At 38.0% G+C, this 25,748-nt stretch overlaps 1 protein-coding gene and 1 non-coding gene across 4 annotated transcripts in view; both read left to right on the top strand.

Annotated features, from left to right (window-relative positions):
• The window catches only part of LOC128247021 (uncharacterized), an 811,207-nt gene that overhangs the window by 472,973 nt on the left and 312,486 nt on the right, over positions 1–25,748 (top strand). The window lies entirely within an intron of this gene.
• On the top strand, positions 18,082–18,185 carry LOC128250091 (U6 spliceosomal RNA). Its single transcript, XR_008266215.1, has one exon. It is a non-coding gene; the product is annotated as a U6 spliceosomal RNA (small nuclear RNA).

The raw sequence follows: 25,748 nt of genomic DNA, 5'->3' as shown, positions 1-25,748 counted from the left end.
GGCTCCGGCAGAGGGTGGTGGCGAACCCTGTTGTACTCTTTCACTGCAACATTCTCTCACTCTTTCTGCCTATTTCTGTTGTACCTGTATTTCAAAGGTCAGCCACTTGCATGTTAATTTCACGAGCAGGCTGTTTTGTTGATCAGATCAACTGGAACCCCCATCGTCATTACCAACGGAATGCCACGATATTACTCTATCTGCTAGTGGGGGAGCTGGGAGAATCATTAGCTTGCCAGATAATATGCTAGTAGTGCTTTGTCTGTCTTTATATTTTGAGTTCAAATTCCACCAAAGTCCTTTTTGCTTTTTATCCTTTTGGGGTTGATGAACTAACTATCAGTATAGCACTGGAGTTGATATAATTGATGAGTTACAATTTTAGTCTGCTGTATGTCTTGTCAAAATTATATTATGGAGATGGTGCCACACAAAAAGCACTGGTGATGGTCTCACGTAAAAAGCATGAGTGATGATGCTATGCAACAGCACTGGTATGGTGGGTTCCACATAAAAACACAGGTTCTGGTGCCACATTAAAAGTACTGGTGATGGTCTCACGTAAAAAGCATGAGTGATGATGCTATGCAACAGCACTGGTATGGTGGGTTCCACATAAAAACACAGGTTCTGGTGCCACATTAAAAGTACTGGTGATGGTCTCACGTAAAAAGCTCGAGTGATGATGCTATGCAACAGCACTGGTATGGTGGGTTCCACATAAAAATACAGGTTCTGGTGCCACACAAAAAGCACTGGTGATGGTCTCACGTAAAAAGCATGAGTGATGATGTTATGCAACAGCACTGGTATGGTGGGTTCCACATAAAAACACAGGTTCTGGTGCCACATTAAAAGTACTGGTGTTGATACCACATAATTTGTATTATCCCTCATAATACAAATACTTCTCTCATGACGCATCAGAATCTGTTAGGCCAGTGACTAAAACTATCTTTATAAGAACTACCCTTCACATTCTGCACACAACAAAAATTCAACGTCCTAAAACCCAGTTCTTCATTCACAGCCATACTCGATTTATCAATATCTCCCCGCGTCACAGCTTTGCGATGTTCGTCTTCCCTTATTTTGAGGGGGCAACATGTTTCGCCTTTGTATAACTTACCACAGCTGCATGGGATGGAGTACACGCAGTCTTTGGTCATATTCTCTTCTATTGGTGGGTTTACTCAAAGGAGATATTTGCAAAGTGTTGTATTACTCTTGAAGACTGTCCTGATGTCATATGGGCCGCATATCTTTTGTATCTTTTCGAAGAGGCCTTTCACATAGGGTAGACAGACTGTGAACAGTTTATCGGTTTCATCCTCTCTTTTCTCCATGATTGGAGTGGATGGTATATTTTTGGGGTAGTTGTTGCTTAATAGATTGTTATTGAGCTTGATCATTTCTTTGTGGTGTGTATAAGCAGCTGTTCAGATAAAAAAAAACAATGGCACTTACCACTTGAAGAATCTTACTCACTATCAAAACCTGGATGGTGCTTGTTCAGCATTCTCTACTGTTGGATATCTCCAAATAAAGTCATAGAACACTGCTAGATCTCTCCTGACATATGAAATTATTTTCCGATACATTTATAACAGTCCAGTGTCTAAAGCATAGTTCTTCCAATACAATGCCGATATTAATAGTATATTTCATGACTGCGTAACTGTTTTATGTCTAATTCAAGCTTATTAAATGAAACAATGGATTAAGTAAATTTGAAAGCAATCCTGGTTCATATTAGATTATTACTGAACATAATTATATTAGCTTTGTATTTCTGGCATTCTTTGAGGCAGTTAACTATCCATGGTGATCAGTCATTCTTATAAATGTGTGGAACCTAGAGTAACAAAAAGAAACTTACACTTGCAAAATATTAGTACTGTACTATATGGAATGGTAAAGAAATGGTAGGAAGACCAACGATGAATCCTAACAAATGCGATGTTAGAAATGTAACCATTATAGCCTTTATCACATCAGTACCGCTGGATATGCAATTTCCATGGGGTTTTATCAACAGGACATCAATAAGCAGATTACAGGTGGAGGCTTTCAGTTCTTAAGAATCCTTCATAGAATTGGTCATTAGCAGTATTATTAAAGATGCAGTTCAGAAATTGACAATATTTGGTCTAAATATTAATTCACATGACAAAGCTAAGGTGTTCTGGAAACTGAGTCTCTTAAATTAAAAAGACACATCTGTTTGTATGAGTAAAATTCTGGATGTAATTCCATCCTCTCCTTTGAAGCATCCAATGAGAATAGCAGTAGAGGTTCGTCATTCTTTTACAGCATGATCTTATATTTGCATGATGTAAGCTATGAGACAAACATTAGACCACTGGCAGGATCAACCAGGTATCATCATTGTCATTGTTGAGACGAAAAAGAGTAAGGAACACAAGGTCACTGGTTCACATTTTTCATCATTTCACAGCTATGGTTTACGTGTGAAGATCGGCCATGAAATTTGTTTTCCCACAAAAGTTCTGCACCCCAATTATGAACTCATTTGCATACAGCCAATCAGAGCTCAACTATCAAACTAGTGTCCACCTAGTCACGAAAATACTCTGGTTGGGCTCAGTGGAAAATGTACATTACAGCAAAACCCAACTGTTTTAAACGGGTTAATAGGGGTGACAAATGTGAAATTTAGTGTTTAAAGTGAATGGAGAGCTGCTCACCGTTGATGCCATAAGTGTTGCCAATTTGCGTAATTTACTAGAAAATGTAAATGAGTGTAGTTTCCTAACTTTTTGACTGATTTTGTACATTCCTAATTTTAAACGTTGGTGTTGATTGGAAATGTTGTAATCAATATGGTGCTGTGTCATATAGCACCCTCCTTGCATATATCAATGGGTACATGCAGTATTACTAATCTCAGTTTGAGCATAGGTAGCTAATGTTAGCTCCATATAGAGATGGTGCTCAATTGATCTATGAGGATGGTGGTGGTGGTAGGGAGTGTGGTGCTTATGTGAGAGCTGTTATGCTGTATGCACAGAGTGGCATACACTATTTTATGCCTGACTGGCTGTACTGTAGTAATACACAATATGTGGATTTTCATGGTGAGCTCTGATTGGCTGTATGCAAATGAGTTCATTACTGAGGTCTGGAACTCTTGTGGGAAAAAATTTCACAGGCTGGCTGGCTGCCTAAGAAGGTAGAGACACTGGCAAGTGAATAGCTTGTCTGATGGACAGCCATCTGATGAGATGTAGCACAACCGCTACATGTTTTGCTCGTAGATCTTTCGTTGCATGTTGCAGCCATTTTTTGATGAGTTTAACCGATGACCAAAATAAGCACATCTGAGGAGCGTAATTCGCTCACATATTATATCCGTCACTCGTGATTATATATACCGTGCTTTCGTCAATAGCTTTAGCTGCCTAAATAGTCACAAACAAACATAAATACTTTCTCGGCCCTCTTACTCTTAATCTAGTGGAACATCCAGGATAAGACAGCTGGAGAGAAAGGCTGTACCAACATTAGGTCGGCACTCAAGTTTCTATGCAATGGGTTAGGTTAAACGAATAAGCCGACAGACAAAACTGGAAATCCGAGTCAACCCAAATTTTACAATAAATCTGTTTCTACTGTCCATATTGAATTACTGCTCTTATTCTTAGAGTAACTTTAAGACGAAAGCTTTACTTCTACACACTCACTCACACACACACACACACACACACATACGTGCGCGCGCACATACAAATGCCGCTGTGGCAGCATGGTTAAGAAGATCTAGGTTCAGTTCCACCGCACGGCAATTTAGACAAGTGTTTTCTACTATAAATCTGGACAGACCAATGTCCTTGTGAAGGAATTTGGCAAACAACAACTGTGTAGAAAACACGTACATACATATACACATACACATAGACGTAGGAGTGGCTGTGTGGTAGCTTGCTTACCAACCACATGGTTCCGGGTTCAGTCCCACTGCGTGGCACCTTGGGCAAGTGTCTTCTACTATAGCCTCGGACTGACCAAAGTTTTGTGAGTGGATTTGGTAGACGGAAACTGAAAGAAGCCTGTCGTATATATATATATACATATATATATATATATATATATATGTGTGTGTGTGTGTGTTTGTGTGTCTGTGTTTGTCCCCCCCACCATCGCTTGACAACCGATGCTGGTGTGTTTACGTCCCCATAACTTAGCGGTTCGGCCAAAGAGACCGATACGATAAGTACTAGGCTCACAAAGAATAAGTCCTGGGGTCGATTTTCTCGACTAAAGGCGGTGCTTCAGCATGGCCGCAGACAAATGACTGAAACAAGTAAAAGAGTATACATATATGCATTCATAGATGTATTGAAATATATGTATGTATCTGTGTATGTATACATAATAATTAATATGCAAAAATACATGTGTGAGCATTTTGGTACTCCGTCGGTTACAACGATGACGCGAGTCCCAGTTGGTCCGATTAACGGAAATTAAGCATTGCAGTCATGTGTACCCTTAACGTAGTTCACAGGGAGATCCAGTTTAACACAGAATGTGACACAGCTGGCCCTTTGACTTACAGGTACTACTCATTTTTGCCAGCTGAGTGGACTGGAGCAACGTGAAATAAAGTGTCTTGCCCAAGGACACGACGCGTCGCCGGGAAGCGAACTCACAACCTTACGAATATGAACCCTAGTCACCGAAATACGCGTCTTCACATGTGTTAGCATTAATTCGTATACAAAAATATTTATATTTATGTGCGTGTGTGTAATGTGTGTGTGTGTGTGTGGGTGCACGTGTGCGCGAGTATATTTGTATATAAATTCATATTGTTATATATATTAATGTAGCATGTATATATGTAGGCATTTGTATGTTTATATATATATATATATACATACATATGTACACACACACACACACACACACACACACACATATATATATATATATATATATATATATATATATATATATATATATATATATATATATATATATATATATATATATATATATATATATATATATATATATATATATATACTGACATCTGTCAAGAGAAATATATTTTCCTTGAATACGTGGTAATATATTTGACAGTTTACTGAAAATGCAACAGTTGTTTAATTGTATGCATTCTTGCAATATATATGTGTATATATATATGTGTGTGTGTGTGTGTGTGTGTGTGTGTGTGTGTGTGTGTGTGTGTGTGTGTGTATGTGTGTGTGTGTGCGTGTGTGTTTATGTGTGTGTGTGCGTATGCATGTATTTGTGTGTGTGTGTCTGTATGTGTCTGTACTTATATGTTCTTGTTTATACGTAAGTATGTATGACACGAATGATTATTTATGGATGAAGATGTGTAAAAGCTGTTTGAAATGTGTAGGTAAATACTTTTTTTTATCATACCAATTCTTGAAAAGATTTCAAAATTCTTGTGACAGACAGACAGATAGATAGATAGACAGATAGATAGACAGATAGATAGATAGACAGATAGATGTGAAAGAGGGAGAGAGAGAGAGAGAGAGAGAGAGAGTATGATGGGTTCAAACTGTAATAAAGACAGAATGGTGAGAAAGACAAACAGATCGATAAATGAAGAAGAGTCATGAATAAAAGGAAAGGCAAGAAATGTAGGTAGTAAAAGAGGTTTAACAAACAGATACACTGAGGAAAACACACACACACACACACACACACACACACACACACACACACACACACACACACACAGATATATATATATACATATATATATATATATATAAGGTGTTGAGCTGACAAAATTGTTGGCATCGCAGACAAAATGTTGGGCTGCATTTCTTTCAGTTCTTTACATTCTGAGCTCAAATCCCACCGGTGTCGCCTTTTTCTTTCGTCCATACAGGGCTGATGAAATATGGTACCAGCCAAGTACAGGAATCGATATAATCGACTAGACTCCCCCATCCCCACCTCAATCCCGCTTTTAAGAACTGCAAACCTTGAACCTTGCAGCGAACCTGCTTCCTGTTCAGAGGCACGTTATGAGTTAAGTCATCGTCTGCCATGGAAAGCGGGTAACCGACCTTTGGGTACCAAGGCTCGAAAAAAAAATGCATAATAAGCTCTTTATCAATGCGTATATTCTTTATCAATATGGTTTGTTTGAGTCCGCATCAACAAGGCCATGCTGCAGCGCCAGTTTTATAGATGAATGGGCATTTTTTAAATTTATGTCACTTTCCTGTATATCCAAAAAGTTTAAGGGTTTCTTGAGTTGTTCGGTGTGCATGGTATCTCTAGTTGTTATTGGATCATTGGATTATTGGAAGCTACTTTTCCTTTGTTGTAGTCTTTCCCAGATAGCTGATCTCTTATGTTAAAAGAGAAATACAACCTGCGGGCACTGGTGATCATGTGCCTGGCTGTCAAAGTTTTAAAATTCAGCGGTGTTTTCCCTTTTGACTACTGCCGGTTTATTTACAGTTTCCTCTCATAAGCCCCTGATCTCCCAAACATAACCTATCGGGTTGCCCGGAAAGTCTGTGCCGATTTTTAAAGGAAAGGAAAAGGACAATAAATACTTGCCATTACATTTTTAATCAACCAAATATGAACCATTTTGTTGCACAATGCGTTTCCATCTTTCCTTTAACTTGAAAATACCCTCTTCCCAGAATTGAGGTGGTTTCATGGCAAAGAATTCATCAAGGTATCTGTTTACGTCATCCAAGGAATTGAAATTTTTACTATTAAGACTATTCTGCAGAGACCTGAATAAGTGGAAATCCGAAGGAGCAATATCTGGTGAATATGGAGGCTGGGGTAACACATCTCAGCCGAGCTGCAACAATTTTTGTCTGGTTCCAAAAGAAACGTGCAGTCTTGCATTATCGTGTTGGAAAACAACACCCTTCCTGTTGGCCAATTCTGGACGTTTCTCTTGAATTGCTGCTTTTAACTCGTCCAGTTGTGTGCAGTATTTCTCAGAATTAATTATCTGGTTACTTGGGAGAAGCTCATAGTACAGAATTCCTTTCCAATCCCACCAGACACAAATCAGGACTTTTTTAGGGTGAAGAATCGCTTTTGGGGTGGCTAAGGGTCGCTCATGCTGCTTACTCCAGGATCGCTTTCTCTGAACATTTCGGTAGATAATCCATTTCTCATCACCTGTCACAATTTGCTTTAAAAAAGGCGCGTTTTCATTCCGTTTATTAAGCGAATCACAGATGGAAATGGGATCCAAAAGCTTCTTCTCACTCAACTCCTGTGGTACCCAAACATCGTAGCGATTTGTGTACCCAAGCTTTGCCAGATGCTCATGAACGACGGATGTTGATGGGTTGAGGCTTTCTGCTAATTCTCGGGTTGTGCAATGTGGGTTATTCTGAATTAATGACTTGATTTGGTCATCATCTGTAGTGGATGGTCTCCCTGATCGCTCTTTATCAATAAGGCTATAATCACTAGCTCGGAACCTTGCGAACTAATTCTGTACAGTTCTTTCGAATAAAGAAACATCACCATAAACTGCGTATATTTCTTTGGTTGCTTGTGAGGAATTTTTCCCTTTACGGAAAAAGAAAAGCATCAAGTGCTGAAAATGAACTTTCTAATCTTCCATGTTAAAGGATTACAGAATTAACACAAATTATAGGAACATAAACCTTCTTCCACGAAAAGAGAGCTTAAACTGTGTTCTAAATGGAGGTGTAGTCAAATCCTATTTTATGGACTCAACCATGTTCTAAAATAAGTCGAAAGGTAAGCTACTATAAATCGGCACGAACTTTCCGGACAACCCAATATTTAACTCTTAAGTAGAATGACTGGTTTATGTGAAATTAGGGCAACTCCATACTCTGGAGGGTTCGTCTTCTGGTATTAGGCAAAGCGCTGTTGAATATTGAGATAAGCTGTAGTTATTATCGTGGATTTTGTTGTGTCTAGGGAGAGTCATTATGCCAATATTATTAACACACACATTGGATCAATTTCCCTCCGGTGCCGGTGTAGTATGTGATCTGCATGTCATTGTGATCTCCAGCAGCTTAAATTCAGACTAACCTGTGATCTACATTCAAACTTTTGTTATAAATTTGCAATTATAATTAGAGGAGTGAGTTAGACATTTCCTTCTTCCAGCAAAACGTGCATGGATCAATGTCTTTATGTTCAATTTAGGAAGTCATAGCGTCGGAGAAATTCTATTGCAGTTTCTTCATCTCGAATAACCTGTGTGTAAAATTCTTTTGCTCTCATCACGACTTCTTTCAATGGGCTCAGGACCCTCTTTTACTCTTTTACTTGTTTCAGTCATTTAACTGTGGCCATGCTGGAGTACCGCCTTTAGTCGAGCAAATCGACCACCCCAAAGACTTATTCTTTGTAAGCCTAGTACTTATTCTATCGGTCTCTTTTGCCGAACCGCTAGGTTACGGGGACGTAAACACACTAGCATCGGTTGTCAAGTGATGTTGGGGGGACAAACACAGACACACAAACACACACACATACATACATACATATATATATATATATATATAGATATATATATATAAACAAAAGTAAATGAGTATATGCATATATACGTACAGGTATGTGCATACCGACATCCACCTGTATGTATAGGTGCATATCTGGGTACAGGACATTGCAAACAAACGTAGACGAGAACACACGAGCCACATAGAGAACATTCTACTTCATCAGCTACCCACGTTTTAACACCGGCGTTTCGACGAGCTTCGGGCAGGACGCATCGTTAAAACGGCTCGTCCCATGGATCGCAGATTAAATTTGTATACGCAAATTAAATCTAGCCATGGAGGAATGTAGTGGCGGACAAAAAACAAGACAGGAAAACAAACAGAAAAGGCTTTAGGGCCAGACGAGAAAAATTATGTGTGTATGAACGCGATGAGGCACGGAACCGAGAGAGACAAAGTGGTGGCGTGCGTTACTTGGCGAAAGCCAAGGAAGGAAAGGATTATTGACCGGAAGCATGTGATCATGCCGGTGTAAAGGGAAGAGAGAGAGTGGTAGAGGGAGAAAGAGAGGGAGGAAGTAGAAGAATAGGTGAGCAACGAGAGGAAAAGAGAAAGAGAGGAAATACGAGGGGAAAAGGAGATACGTAGTAGTAACAGAGGAAGAACAAGAGGGGTAAGGCGAGATACGTAGTAGTACAGAGGAAGAACGAGGGGGGGGGGGGGGAGAAAGGAAAGAGAAAGAGATAGAGTAGCGTCGGAGGATAAGTTTACGAAAACTACTTACAATTTTTGTGAGACGCTGCGTTCAATCATGTAAAAACAAAAGTAAATGAGTATATGCATATATACGTACAGGTATGTGCATACCGACATCCACCTGTATGTATAGGTGCATATCTGGGTACAGGACATTGCAAACAAACGTAGACGAGAACACACGAGCCACATAGAGAACATTCTACTTCATCAGCTACCCACGTTTTAACACCGGCGTTTCGACGAGCTTCGGGCAGGACGCATCGTTAAAACGGCTCGTCCCATGGATCGCAGATTAAATTTGTATACGCAAATTAAATCTAGCCATGGAGGAATGTAGTGGCGGACAAAAAACAAGACAGGATACACACATACATATATATACATATACATATATACGACGGGCTTCTTTCAGTTTCTGTCTACCAAATCCACTCACAAGGCTTTGGTCGGCTCGAGGCTATAGTAGAAGACACTTGCCCAAGGTGCCACTCAGTGGGACTGAGCCCAGAACCACGTGGTTCGTAAGCGAGCTACTTACCACACAGCCACTCCTACGCCTATTATTTAAAAGTGTTTAAAAAATTTCTATACCAAACCAATCTGGAAGTCGAGTAAATAGATGAATTTTAAATGTTAATCTAAAAGTCGGTGTAGGTCACAAACTATACCATTTGAACTATTGTAACTCAAAAGCTATACCAGAAACATGTATGTAGATTATATACTACACCGGCACCTCCACTCCTTTATTATTTGTAAATTTGTTAAATACCCAACAATTAAACAAGTTAAACAAACAATCGATTAGTTAGTAAATTGTTTAACCAACTGACTAACAATAAAGGAGTGGAGTTGAACCAGTGCGTGTATTAATAATATTGGCATGATGACTCTCCCTAGGCACAACCAAATTTGCTTTAACACACGAATTCACATAAACAATCTTACAAACCTGATACAAAAATGAAGTATTGTAGTGGATGTTACCCTTAGATTGCCCTTTAGATCGTCAGTTGACTTTCCCCACGCAATATGTTGTGTGGGGAAATCACGATACAACGTCAGAGAATGAAGCTTTGATTGCAACATGTTTTTTCTCCAGGAGTCATGTATGCTGCATCACCTGCAAGAACGTACCAACTCCGTACGATAGCTTAGCTAATATGAGGAGGCGACGGGGGCAACAGCGTGATGGGGACGATGGGGCAATGCTTTTTTTGAGGGCGACGCTTTTTTGAGGGCTGCACTTTTGGGTCCGCAGTATAAGCCTATATATATGTATATATATAAATTCAAATTACGATGAACGTAAACAAACAAACGAAGTTTGCTTTTAGAAGCGTTGAGATGTCTTAGAAAGGTAAAGAAGTGATTTTAAATTCTCAAACGCAGGATAATGGTAATAATATAGCCTGAACAGGATAAGCTACCCCTATTTATATTTATACATATATATATTATATTATATTATATTATATATATATACATATATATATATATATATATATATATATATATATATATATATATATATATATATATATATATATATATATATATATATATATATATATACATATATATATTATTTTGTTTAAAAGAGTTCCAACACTGTCTGTTTTTTATGTTTTATTTATATTCCTGCAGAACCAATGTGGGGTATAGAATATGGAATATACAATATATAATATAATATACAATATATAATATAAAATAAAATAAAATAAAAATGGATGGCACCATGAAATAAAGTATTGAATGTAGATGAAATATTGAGTGTTCAATATAAAGGATCAAATATATAAATATAAATATAAATATATAAAGGCGACTCGAGTTTCAGGGCTATTTCCCTTCGTCATGGCCGGTATGACAGACTTTAACAGACTGTCAAAATCTGTCATACCGGCCATGACGAAGGGAAATAGCCCTGAAACTCGAATCGCCTTTATATATTTGATCCTTTATATTGAACACTCAATATTTCATCTACATTCAATACTTTATTTCATGGTGCCATCCATTTTTTTTTTATTTTATTTTATATTATATATTGTATATTATATTATATATTGTATATTCCATATTCTATACCCCACATTGGTTCTGCAGGAATATAAATAAAATATAAAAAACAGACAGTGTTGGAACTCTTTTAAACAAAATAATATATATATGTATATATATATATATATATATATATATATATATATATATATATATATATATATATATATATATATAAGGTAACAAAGCTCAATGGGTGACGCAGGAAGCTTAACCTTGAGCTAGGCCGCAGACTCTGCAGAGCTCTTGAAGTCAGTTAAATGTACTCTTCCAAGAAGAAGAAGACAACTGGTGACAATAAGAGATGAAATCAATTGAAAAGTAGCGTAGATGTGAATCATAAACCATTTTTCATTCTAAAGTTAAAGTTAATTGTCTGAAAAAATTATTATCGCATTAGCAGTAACTCGTCTTAGACATTTAAACATATTTAGTCTTGTTATAGCAGAGTGATATTGAAGATATAACTTTCAGACATTCCACTAAAACACGTGAGTAGCAACGACAATGCTATTAGTTTCAAAACAAAAGAGCGCCTTTCAGACTTTCGTCTCGATTGTCCCTTGCTTTTCCTCATTTGGTATTTAACTCGCAATAAACAAACTGTTAAAAAACAACAGCAGATGGCGTGACTGACAGCAGTGGATGAAACAAATGTTATGCGGATATTTATTCATTGAATGTATGAAAGACTGTATACATAAGTATATGTATGTGTGTGTGTGTGTGTATGTATGTATGTGTATATGCGTGTGTGTGTATGTGTGCGTGTGCGTACGTGTGTATGTGTGTATGTATGAATGTATGTATGTATGTATGTATGTACGTATGTATGTATGTATGTATGTATGCACACCCCCCACATACTAAGTGTTCTTAAATTTAACAGTTAAGACACAAATGCATTAACTGAAAACAAAATGATAATACTGAATAGTAGAATTTTATTACTTATTCAATAATAGAGACAGTTGCTACTTCGAAGTTTCATCTGAGTACAATTTTAAAAGCTGATCACAGTGAAATGTTGAAACATTGCCATCTTTAATTTCGAACAAATATACATACTAGCATACATATACACATACGTATGTATTATTTATACATGCATGTATATATGTATACCAGCATACATATGTATGTATGTATATACGAGGGGTACCCAAAAGTAACCGTAAAGGTTCTCTGTGGGACAAACCCGTTGTAGACCGGGCTTTCGCCGCTAGAAACCACCTGATGCGATCCTTAGACATCAGTCAGCCGACCGGCGTCATCCATTGAAGTCGTACTGTCACGTGGTGCCTCTTTGTTTTGCAGTGTTTCTACCATGTTCGTCTATTTTTGCAATGGCTGAAGCGAAGAAACAGCGTGCTTCCGTGAAATTGTTTTCAGCTGGTGGGAAAATGGCAGCCGAAACAGTTGTCGTGCTTCAAACAGCTTACAAGGATGCTGATATGAGCAAAACACAAGATTACGTGTTGTTTCCACGCTTCCGGAGTGATCGCTTGTCGCTTGAGGACCAACCTCGTTCATGGCGACCATCGACCTCCCAGACGAATGAAACCATCACGAAAATTCATGAACTGATCTTGGAGGACCGTCGCCGAAGAATTGACGAACTTGCTAATATGACTTGGTATGCTCTGGATCTCCTGCTAACGAATTTTGAACGAGGAATTATGGATGAAAAGAGTTGCAGCAAAATTTGAGCCTCACTTGCTAAAGGGAAGATCAAAAGCAGTCACGACTGAATGCCTGTCGTAAACTGAAAGAAAAGTTGGAGGTTGATCCGGACCTTTATTCACAGGTCATCACTGGTGTTGTGAGGGCGATGACCCGGAAACGAGGCAGCAATCAAGTTAATGGAAACATTCAATGTCACCACGCCCCCACAAAAGCACGTCAAATGATGTCCAATGTCAAGAGGATGCTGATTTGTTTAATCGATGCGAAAGGAAATTTTTCCACGTAGAATTTATTCCTCCTGACCAAACTGTTAATCAGACATTTCACTTGGCAGTCCTGAAGCATTTACAAGACACGAGGAGAGGAAAATACTCCGACTTGTAACAAAGTGGGAAGAGGTGGTTTCATCACGATAAAGCGTCTGCGCACGCCATCTTGTGTGTGAGACAGTTTCTGGCTTAAAATGGCATTACCCCGCTTACCCACCGTCCTTATTCGCCCGATCTTGCTCCCTGTACTCATTTTTGTTCCCCCCCGAAAGAAAAAAGTTCTTAAAGAAAAACGTTTTGCAGATGTGAAAGAGGTGAGGAAAAATCGACGGAGGGGTTAAAAGGCATCACTTCGCAAGAGTTCCAACACTGATTCGAACAGTGGAAAATGCATCTAGATAGATGCATTGCTTCAAATGGAGAATACTTTGAAGGTGATAAAAGTGTAAACATGTAAAACTAAGTTAATAAAATAATATTGCAAAATTCCGGTTTCTTTTGGGTACCCCCTCGTATACACACACACAACCACATACACACACACATATATGAACATATATGTATATACATATATATGTACGTACGTATATATATATATATATATATATATATATATATATATATATATATGTATATATATATATATATATATAAGAGGACAAACGAAAGAAAAAGACACTGAGCATAATTAGTAAGAGTTTTATATATATATATATATATATATATATATATATATATATATATATATATATATATATATATATATACATATACATATACATATACATATTTCAAGATTTCTTGCCAATAGAGAAAGAGCCGTTTTCTAATCTAGATCCAAGGCTTCTTCAGTGGAATTTCAACATCAACAACAGGATATTTTTGTATGTATGTATGTATGTATGCATGTATGTATGTATGTATGTATGTATGTATGCATGTATGTACGTGTGTGTGCGCGTGTCTGTGTTGTGTCTGTGTCTGTGTCTGTGTCTGTGTGTCTGTTTCTGTGTGTCTGTGTATGCGCATGTGTGTATGTATCTTGAATAATCCAAACAGCTAGTATACAGAAATAAATGCAGCTGGAAATGAACAGAGAATACAATTCAATATCTTCATTGAATATACGGCAAGCTGGCAGAAACGTTAGCACGGAGGGCGAAATGCTTAGCGGTATTTCGTCCGTCTTTACGTTCTGAGTTCAAATTCCGCCGAGGTCGACTTTGCCCTTCATCCTTTCGAAGTTGATAAATTAAGTACCAGTTGCGTACTACGGTCGATCTAATCGACTGGCCCCTCCCCCAAAATTTCGGGCCTTGTGCCTAGAGTAGAAAATAATTTATACATGTACATGCGTGTGTGTTATATGCATGTATGTGTGTGTGCGTTTGTGTGTGTGTGCGTGTGTTTGTGTTTGTGTGTATGTTTGTGTGTGTGTATGTAGTATTTATATCCATATGTATGTATACATTATATATGTATTATGAAATTATATTACATATTGATATATTATATATTATATAACACATACACACAAATACACACATGCACGCACACACACTCACACACACACTCTCTCACACACACGGACGGACGCGCGCGCACGCACACACACACACACACACACACACACACACGCACACACACACACACATATAGAGATTATTTGACTCAATCGTCGTCAGTTAACGCACAGACTGATTGTCTGAGGATGGTCATATTGTGATGTAAACGAAGTTTCAGTCGGCTTTTGTTCTACGTCCGCGTGTTAGGGTCATGTGATTGTCGCGTGAGAAGGTCACGCCAAAGCTTTGTGCAGTGGATATGTCATATAAGTGAAAACAATAGCTATCAAAGGTGAAACCACGTCCGAATTTAGGGCTGTTTTAGCCTTTTGGTGGTGTCCAGTATCTGTGTAAACATCTATTATATTATTTAACCAAGACGTGATGACATCTTTGTTTTACACATAATGGGTTAGCGAATGATTGAGTCTTTCTTATCAAAATGTAGACGAAACGGTTGAAAAGGAAATGTAAATTTTAAACTATTTGGAGTGCATATGCATTATGAATAACCTATAGTTGAAAATTGCTGAAAAGTCTCAAGTGAATAAGAAATAATTATTTGGTTCCTAAAGTTCTCCATTTATTTTAATATGTTGTATTTACTGAGCATATGTGTGTATGTGTTTGTGTGTGTATGGAGAGAGAAAGAGAGAGAGAGGGAATGGTTACAAAGAAATAAATGAGTTCTCGGTTTGTGGGCGAGGAAGTGCTGGTCCCTGTGTTAGATTAGATAAAATAATAAACACTATCCACATACATACACAGGCAAAGAGGACTTAGTGAATGGTAAAAAGGAGTTAGTGAAAACGAAAGGAAGATAAACTGAAATTTGCTACGCCCCAAATTAAAGTGTAATTAGGATATTTTTTAAGCTATGTACCAAGTTTCATAAGGTATAACCTAGACCTATTAAACTACCTCCCGAATAAGTTAACAGGGATACCATCATCGCTTCATTTGATGTAGTAAATCCTTATACTACCATCCCACACGAGTACGGATTGGAGTCAAATGTCTTTTGACTAAAACAATTCCTTGATGAAATTCCGGATCGAATGATCGAATAGATAATTGATCACAGACGGATTTAAACTCATTCTTCAAAACAACTTCATTTTTGAAGAAAACGCCTTTCAACACGAATCTGGAACTGCAATGGGCAGACAAGTTGCCCCAATAACACCAACTTAGTCGTAGCATATCTAGAAGTCCAGCTGCATAAAGAAGCCAAAACAAAATATGTCGTCAACTTCCAAAAATATCTGGTGAAAAATTGGAAACTGTACTTAGATAGCTGCCTCGTTCTGTAAACATTCACCTTCGATGGACTCTACTCAATAGCATCAATAACAGTTTTCACTTTACGAAAAAAGTTGCAATCCTTCCTTGATATTGCAAGCAATCACAGACTTTTCGTATTATATAGATATACAGAGAGAGCGAACGAGAGAGAGAGGATAGAGAAAGAGAGTGAGAAAGCCTCTCCCCGCAACTAATCTATTGCACCGAGGCATCATTCCTTGGTGTAACAGCGTTGGATTGCTTTGATTTCCACTGTTAGTTTGACTCTAAGTGACTCCATAACTGGGTGCAGCAGCCCAGGCAACTGAGTAAAAATGTTCTCAGCTCACCATCAATGTTAATATTACTTCCTCTTAAGGCGTCGAGTTGGCAGAATCACTAGCACGCAGGGCAAAATGCAAAATGCTTCACCAGCCTTTACGATACGATATGAGTTCAAATTCCGACTTTGGCTTTCATCCTTTCGGGGTCCATACAATAAATACCAGATGAGTAATGGGCTCGATATAATCGATATACCCCTTACACCGAAATTGCTGGCCTTGAGCCAACATTTGAAACCAATATTATATCCTTTTCTTTTTAAAACGATATAATCGATAGTTAGCTCATTATATATATATATGTGTGTGTGTGTGTGTATGTATGCATGTATACATGTATGTATGTATATATATATATGTATGTATATATACAAATACATATATATATATATATGTGTATATATGTGTAAATATGTGTGTGTATATATATAATATATATAAATATTTAATATATACTTGGTTTTTGTATTTGGTTTGCAAGATTCTTTGCTGTGAATTCGTGTATTGAATCAAATCTTGTGTGTTGGAAAGGTCATTACGCCAATAATAGCGACAAAAGGACTTTGGTTCCCAAACAACCGATTGATTGTTTAACCAGCACAATAAAACAAACGATCGATTAGTTAGTCGGTTAGATATTTAACCAGTTGACATACAATAACGACGTACTATTGAACCAGTACCTTGCGTTATTATTACAGGTGTAATCACCCGACCAAGACACAAAATGTGCGTGTGTGGTGTGTGTGTATGTAAGTCATCAGAAGCAATAAATCACAGGACTCAATACAAGGTAAAGTATTCTTTAATACATTACAGCTGAAAGGCTCTTATTCTCATTATTCTGAGCCACTCGTTTCCGATCATCAGCTGGTGATCAGAATCTGCTTTTCGTTTTGGATATTTTTAAAAATATGAAATGTAAATTTAAAGGAAACGCTTATATTTACGTTCTTTTGTTGAAAAATCCCTTATGAGCGACACGAGCCAAAACAGCCCTTTCAGGCTCAAGTTTTTGTTTTTTTCATTTTATGTCGTTTCTGGTTATTGTCCTCCGTCTCCCGCTAGATCATTCTACAAAGGCTTTACGATACAGCAGCTGCGGGTTGGCAGAGGCCTCGTGACTGGCCCCGCACCTGATGGCTGAACGCGATTGGGGAAGATCTCCAGAGGCTTAACATCACTTTGGAGAAGGCAGGGGCGCTGGCAAGGGACCGCCAGTGATGGGGAGCACTGGTGAATCTGGTCGGCTCTGTGCATAATGACGTCTCTGGAACCACTAAACTGGGATGACTCCAGCCCCATCAGAAGAGAGCATGATGCAGCAGCAGCAACAGTTTGGTCCATGTGGAAGTATAAATGCCTTAAACTTCATACGACCGAAACTCGTATGCGCCAAACACACGGCTTTTTGAGTAAGCCTTTTTTTTTTTAAATAAAAACTTTCTGTCAATTAAAAGTAACTGTTTCGAGTACAAACACAAAACCTGAAATTTGTGGCACTGGATTAGTTGATTACATCATCACCAGTAGTTGGTTAGCAAACTTGACTGTGACGAAATTTGATCCCACAACTTAAATAGCTGGAACAAATGTTGTCACACAAATTTCCCGACCCCTTATATATGGATGTATGTATATACTAAAATTGGAACGATACAAAGAAGATTAGCATGGCCTCTTCGCAAGGATGACACGCAAATTTGTGAAGAGTTCCATATTTTTTCCATAGGTGCAGGAGTGGCTGTGTGGTAAGTAGCTTGCTTACCAAACATATGGTTCTGGGTTCAGTCCCACTGCGTGACACCTTGGGCAAGTGTTTTCTACTATATCCTCTGGCCGACCAAAGCCTTGTGAGTAGATTTGGTAGACGGAAACTGAAAGAAGCTCGTCGTATATATGTATATATATACGTGTGTGTGTGTGTGTGTGTGTGTGTGTATGTGTGTGTGTGTGTGTGTGTGTGTGTGTGTGTGTGTGTGTGTGTGTCGGTGTTTATCCCCCCAATATCGCTTGACAACCGATGCTGGTGTGTTTACGTCCCCGTAACTTAGCGGTTCGGCAAAGGGACCGATAGAATAAGTACTAGGCTTCCAAAGAATAAGTCCTGGGATCGATTTGCTCGACTAAAAGGCGGTGCTCCAGCATGGCCGCCTTTAAATGACTGAAACAAGTAAAAGAGTAAAGAGTATGTCGATATCTATCTACCTATCTATCTATCTATCTATCTATCTATCTATCTATCTATCTATCTATCTATCTATCTATCTATTTATATATATATATATATATATATATATATATATATATATATATATATATATATATATATATATATATATATATATATATACATATATATATATATATACGGGGTCGGGAAATTTGCTTGACAACATTTGTTCCAGCTATGTATGTATATATATTTGTATGTGTGTATGCGTGTGTATTGGGTGAATTTTTAAGAATTTACTCGCATAGTTCCCTATGTGTATACGTACTTATGCGTTTGTGTATAATTGTGTATATACACACATATACATATATGTATACACACACTCACAAACACACACATACACACACACACACACATATATTCGAATTCCTGCAGTGCTAACTCCTACTGGGTTATGAAAAAATAAATATGAGAGTTATTATATCTTCCATATTGTGTACATATAGTTTTCTTTTTTCTTTATATCTATAATCACGTATATATAAACTATAGCCCCACTGGGCATTTGATTTCATCAATCAATGTTTTTTTATATATACTTTCAAAAGAACAAATGTCAGGAAGTATTTGAGCTCTGTTAGTTGAGATGATTCCAGCTTACAAACTTTTGTTCCATATGTTGATAAATAAATGCAAGACTTTTTGTAATTGTTTTCGCATCAGGTCTAAACAGTATATACACTCATATATGAAGGTGCTGCCCCCTTGCGATTGGATACAACCTCTGTATAAACAACAGAATATTGTTTTCGTAACAGTTTGTCCCAAGTGATGTTAGTCGCTGATGCCGAGATTTCTCGCAGCCTCTGCTTCCCCAATCGCTATAATTCACTTAGCTTTTGTGTGAAATATTCATTGAGGATAGTTGAATGTACTTCATGGTATTCGAATATGTCCTCTCAAGATGGTGGTTCTCTTTTCGTATTCCATTGCAACTGAAAATAATCTCATTGCGCACATAGCGCCAATGGAGAAAGCCAACGTTTCTTGAACCCGAATAAGTCAAGCACTGTTTAAATCTCCTCTCGGAGTTCTGTGTAGAACTAACTGAGGCTCTGTGTCGCCTATTTTACCTCCACTTTGCTTGTGACGTATTTAGTAAATTTACAAACCAGTTGAATATCGCCTCTGTGGTTTCTATACACAAGAGGAAATCTAGTTCTGATCCTTCATCATACCGATCTATTTCATTCCTCAGCATCTTCCGTTAAGTAATGATGGTATTAAAACGAGAAATCCCTCAGCTCACAGGAATCTGTCTTGTTACATTGCCTGATGATCGCTATATCTCTCGGAACAGAGATATCTCGTTCTGTAACAAAAGACTAACTAGGAAGTACGTAAGATCATTAATAATTCATTGAAATCGTGTATCAGATGTTAGCACTTTACTTCTAGTATTTCATCTTAGAGATGTGTAGCCGCTTTATGTAAGTATTTTGCATTCAACCAAAATCCTACGCTGGAGGGACAACAAAATTATTTCTATTAATGTATTTGTGAGTTAATCCAAAGAGGAAATTTTCGTGTGAGCTGTCATGATGTATCTGAAGATCGAGGATAACTTGTGACATAGCGTATTTACTCGTATATAAATGTTACTATCTTAAACTTGATTTTAACTGAAAATACTGGAGTGTGACTTATTTGAGAAACTGATGTTAAGTTTGAATAAGAAAGGAAATATTTTCTATCAGTATTTAACATTAAATCATTTAATATTTAACATTAAATTAGGGGTGTGGCTTTTATACAATTTCAACTTATACACGGGTAAATATGGTACTTTACGTATATCATACCATACCAGGAGCCCTTAACACCTTGATGGAGTTGAAGGGGCGCCTCTATGACATACGGAGGATCTTGGGTGTTTTTAGACATAGCGGAAGTTGTCCCGCTGAACATCTGACCACAAATGGTTCTTTTCTAAAATGAGAAAGATACTGCCAGAAAGAAAGAGTTAGAGAACGAGAAGAACGAAACCTAACACGGGAATGATATTTATTTATCGACCCCGAAAGAAAGGAAAGCAAAGTTGATTTCGGCGGGATTTTAACTCAAAGCGCAGAGACCTGCAAAACAGTCTAAGCGACGCTCTAATAACTTTGCCAATTGATTCCCGATAACTTTTCATGTAATATGGTTCGTTCTTACTATTGCATCTCTTTACAAATAAGATAACAAAAATAAGCTGATTGATCACTTTTCCTCACCAAACAAAACAGAAAAGAGCTTGGATCTTTAAAACATTAAATTTTCTGCCGATGTCTACAGAAAGCAAAATATTTACTATGTAATTTTCAAAAAACAAAACAAAAAAAAAAACAGATCCACCATCAAAAATTTTCAATGAGAAGTTTCTAATACTATCATATTCTTTGTTTTAATTCTTGTTTTGGCTTTTCATACTCTTTCACGTTGCAACATGTTTTATGAATGGAGAGTGATTTCTGACAGCGTTTTAAGAGTTAACGTTATTTTTTTTTTTCTCACACTATATTCCATCACTTTTACTAGCTTTCCAACTGTCTCACATCTCATATCTTTCTTTCTTTTCATTCTGTGATATTGTAACATTCTGTGATAGTAAAATGTGAATGGCCTTTTGCAAATGGCCTAAAATACGAGCAATTAATAAGATTGAATTATATTGTCATTTATAAATTATATTTTTATTCATTTGATTTTAGTTAGATGGTTTTATCACTGAATATGCATCTAATCAAATATTTTTTTATTCCATTCAAACTTTACACTCGCAATACAATGATTTTTTTTTTACATTTTTGTTTTTGTTATGTGATTAGTCTTCTTAACGGTTTTCTGCATCATTGCTCAAATCTCTTTCGCATAACTCAGCGAAACTCAGTCATGACGTTTCGAGTTTTAATATAAATAGATGTATTCTGGCATCTTTTTCTCTGTATTTAGTACTTCGCCTTTTCTCTAGTTTACACTGAAAATTCTACTTCAAGTGTGTGTGTGTGTGTATGTTTATATTTATGTGTGTGTATTTTTGCGTGTATGTAAACACACACAAACACACACACTCTCTCTCTCTCTCTCTCACACACACACACTCTCTCTCTCTCACACACACACATATATGCATACACATGTATACATACACACCCGCACACATATATATACATATGCATATATACAACAATTCTATAATTAAAACCATAATTATTTGCTGAACCCTAATTATAATTATGTTTATAATTACAGAATTTTTGTATAAGGTTACCGATAAAAGTTATTTTAACATACCGAACTACTTGGTAAAATTATTAATAATTAATTAATTAATTAATTAATTTTACGCTTTATTATTAAATGCATATATAGATAGATATGTATATATGTATATATAGGCTTTCGCTTCATACACGCCAGTTCAATTTGATTCATTCTCAGTCGAAAGACACCTATTGTTATATTCTTGTTTGTATTCGTAACTGTGTACAATGTTCTCCGTTTTTCGTCTTTGTTGCTGTACACATTCGCAAGATTTCTTACAAAAAGTCTAACGCTCTTAGCTTAGACATTTTGGGGGTCAGCCAGATCGAACTGTCTGAAATGTAATTGCCCGAAACAGTAAGGACTTCTGGTAACTTGACTGAGGAAAGAAGGCTATGAAGGACCAGTGTTCTCTTGCCTATCCTTCTAATTGTTGTTCCCCCTGTCCGCCTTTGTATCGTCCGTCTGTTCGAATGTTTTATTGTCCTCTATTGCGTTGTTGTTCCATTTTTCATATTTATATATATATATAATATATATGCTTATCTCTCGCTCACTATGTGTGTATGTGTGTACGTATGAATGTATATATATATATATATATATATATATATATATATATATATATATATATATATATATATATGCGAGTAAAAATAAATACAAAAAAGGTGGTTTTTTTGTATGATTGTGTATAGAGGAATATATTATTTTGTTTAAAAGAGTTCCAACACTGTCTGTTTTTTATGTTTTATTTATATTCCTGCAGAACCAATGTGGGGTATAGAATATGGAATATACAATATATAATATAAAATAAAATAAAAATGGATGGCACCATGAAAGAAAGTATTGAACGTAGATGAAATATTGAGTGTTCAATATAAAGGATCAAATATATAAATATATAAATATAAATATATAAAGGCGACTCGAGTTTCAGGGCTATTTCCCTTCGTCATGGCCGGTATGACAGACTATATATATATATATATATATATATATACACACACACACACACACACACATATATATATATATATATATAAATACATACATATATACGCGCACACACATATATATATACACATACACATATATATGTATATATATACTCTCTTTACTCTTTTACTTGTTTCAGTCATTTGACTGTGGCCATGCTGGAGCACCGCCTTTAGTCGAGCAAATCGACCCCAGTACTTATTATTTGTAAGTCTAGTACTTATTCTATCGGACTCTTTTGCCGCACCGCGAAGTTACGGGGACCTAAACACACCAGCATCGGTTGTCAAGCGATGTTGGGGGGACAAACACAGACACGCAAACATATACACACACATACATAGTGGCTGTGTAGTAAGTAGCTTGCTTACGAACCACATGGTTCCGAGTTCAGCCCCGGGCAAGTGTCTTCTACTATAGCCTTGGGTTGACCAAAACCTTGTGGGTGGATTTGGTAGACGGAAACTGAAAGAAGCCCGTCGTATATATATATATATATATATATATATATATATATATATATATATATATATATATATATATACATGCATATACATATATGTACATATATATATACATATATGTATGTATGTATATATATATATATATATATATATGCATATATATATGTATATATATATACATACATATATATATATATATATATATATATATATATATATATATATATGCATATATATATATATATATATATATATATATATATATATATATATATATATATATATATATATATATATATATATATATATATATATGGGAGAATATACAAATAATAACAACAGACGAGGACAGGTGGTGTAAATAACAAAAGTATATATTAGTATGACGCTAGGGAATACGGAAAGTCTTTGACGTTTCGAGCTACGCTCTTCAACAGAAAGAATACGGAGACAAGGAGAAAAACACGGAGAAAAGAAATTGAATAGTGTTCAGTCAACGGTCAATCATAATAATGGCCGATCATAACAATGACTGACCGGAAGTTAGAAATTCTTATTTCAGGAGTGCTAAGAAAGGGGGAGATAACAAACGGTGATCGGGAACGAGGGGCTGTGTGTGGGAGGTAGAATGCTGGTGATCTTGACGTATGTAGTGTGAAAATGGGGACGGGAGAAAGGGAGAAAGGGAGTTAGTAGTTGGTCAGTTGTAGTGTGTGCGTGGTGTGCTGCGAGGGTATTGGTGTGGTGTGGTGTGATGCGAGGGTATTGGTGTGGTGTGGTGTGATGTGAGGGTGTTGGGAGGTGGGGAAGGCATGGGTGGAGTGTGGGTTAGGCTTAGGGTGTGGTAGAGGTAGGGGTCTGTGGGTAGGGGTGGGTAGGGGTGGGTGGTGGGTGTAAGGAATTGGATGAGGTGGAGTGGGAAGGTAGAGTAGGAGTGTGTTGGGGTGTGGTGGGATGAGCTTATGAGAGGGTGTTGACGAGGAGGGAGAAGGGGAAGGTGGATGTAAGAGAGGGGGAAGAGGGGTATGGGAGGGGAGAGGAAGAGAGGAGAGAGGGTGGGTATAAGAGAGGGAAGGTGGATTAAGAGAGGGTGAAGGTGGGTATGGGGGGAGAGAAAGAGGGGAAGGTGGGTATGGGGGGAGAAAGGGAGGAAGAGAAAGAGACTGAGAGAGAGGGGAAGAGAGTGAGAGAGTAAGGGTGAGAGAGTAAGAGAGTAAGGGTGAGAGAGTAAGAGAGCAAGAGTGTAGAGAGTAGGAGAGTAAGAGTGTAGAGAGTAAGAGTGAGAGAGGGGGAGTACGAGAGAAGAGAGTGAGAGAGAGTAAGAGAGAGGAGAGAAAGAGTAGGGGTGAAGAGAAGTGGGAGTGGAGAGAAGTATGAAGAGAGGTGAAGAGACGTACAAAGAAGTAGGAATCGGAGCAGGAGGTGGGGGAGGGGAGAGATGGGTGGGAGGAGGGAGGGTGGGGGAGAGAGACAGGAGGAGGGGGTTAGATGAAGAGTGGAGGGGAGTTGAGCCCATGTGGCGCAAAGGAGCGAAGATAGAAGATTAATCCCTGTTCACGGCGCAAACGGGAGTCCGGATGGCCCCTGTGCATGGACAATCCAAACACAGACAGGTGTTGCCGCAAGGAGTGGCCGGCAGAACGGAAGTGGCGTGACACCGGGGTGTCATTGCCGACGTTGATATCTCGGAGGTGTTCCGCGAATCGGTCGGCCAGGCGGCGCCCCGTTTGTCCGATGTACAGGGATTGGCAGAGAGAGCAGGAGAGGCAATATATGATGTTGGTAGACGTGCAGGTGAAGGAGTCGGTGATGCGATAGGGTCGGTGATGGGTGCTGGTGAGGAGGGTGGTGTTGGAGAGGTAAGGGCAAGTGCGGCAGGGTGGGCGGGAGCAGGGGAACGAGCCAGGTTGGGAGGTTGGGTTGGGGAAGAAGCTGTGGACCAAGAGGTCCCGTAGGTTGTGGGCTCGTTTGAAGGAGGGGAGGGGTCGATTAGGGAAGATGTGGGAGGTGGAGGGGTCGGACTGGAGGCGCCGAAAAGCTCGGAGAATGGAGCGTTGGAGGGGTAGGGTGGTGGGATGGTAGGTAAGGGGAAAAGGGAGGCGGGAAACGGCAGGGCGGGTTCGGGGGGAGAGAGCAGATGCACGGTCCACAGAACGTGCTCTGGCAAGGGCGGTGTGGATGGTGGTGGGTGGATATCCACGCAGGCTAAAGTGGTGAGCCATGAGTTGAGACTGAGTCTCAAAGTCATGGCTGTCGCTACAAAGTCTGCGTAGACGGAGGAATTGGGAATAGGGGATAGAAAGTTTTGTGTGTCTAGGGTGGGAGGAGGAGAAGTTGAGA

The sequence above is a fragment of the Octopus bimaculoides genome, chromosome 1 (genome assembly GCF_046866305.1).
Source record: "Octopus bimaculoides isolate indiv1 chromosome 1, ASM4686630v1, whole genome shotgun sequence".
Lineage (NCBI taxonomy): Eukaryota > Metazoa > Mollusca > Cephalopoda > Octopoda > Octopodidae > Octopus > Octopus bimaculoides.
This window is presented reverse-complemented; position numbering and strand designations above follow the sequence as displayed.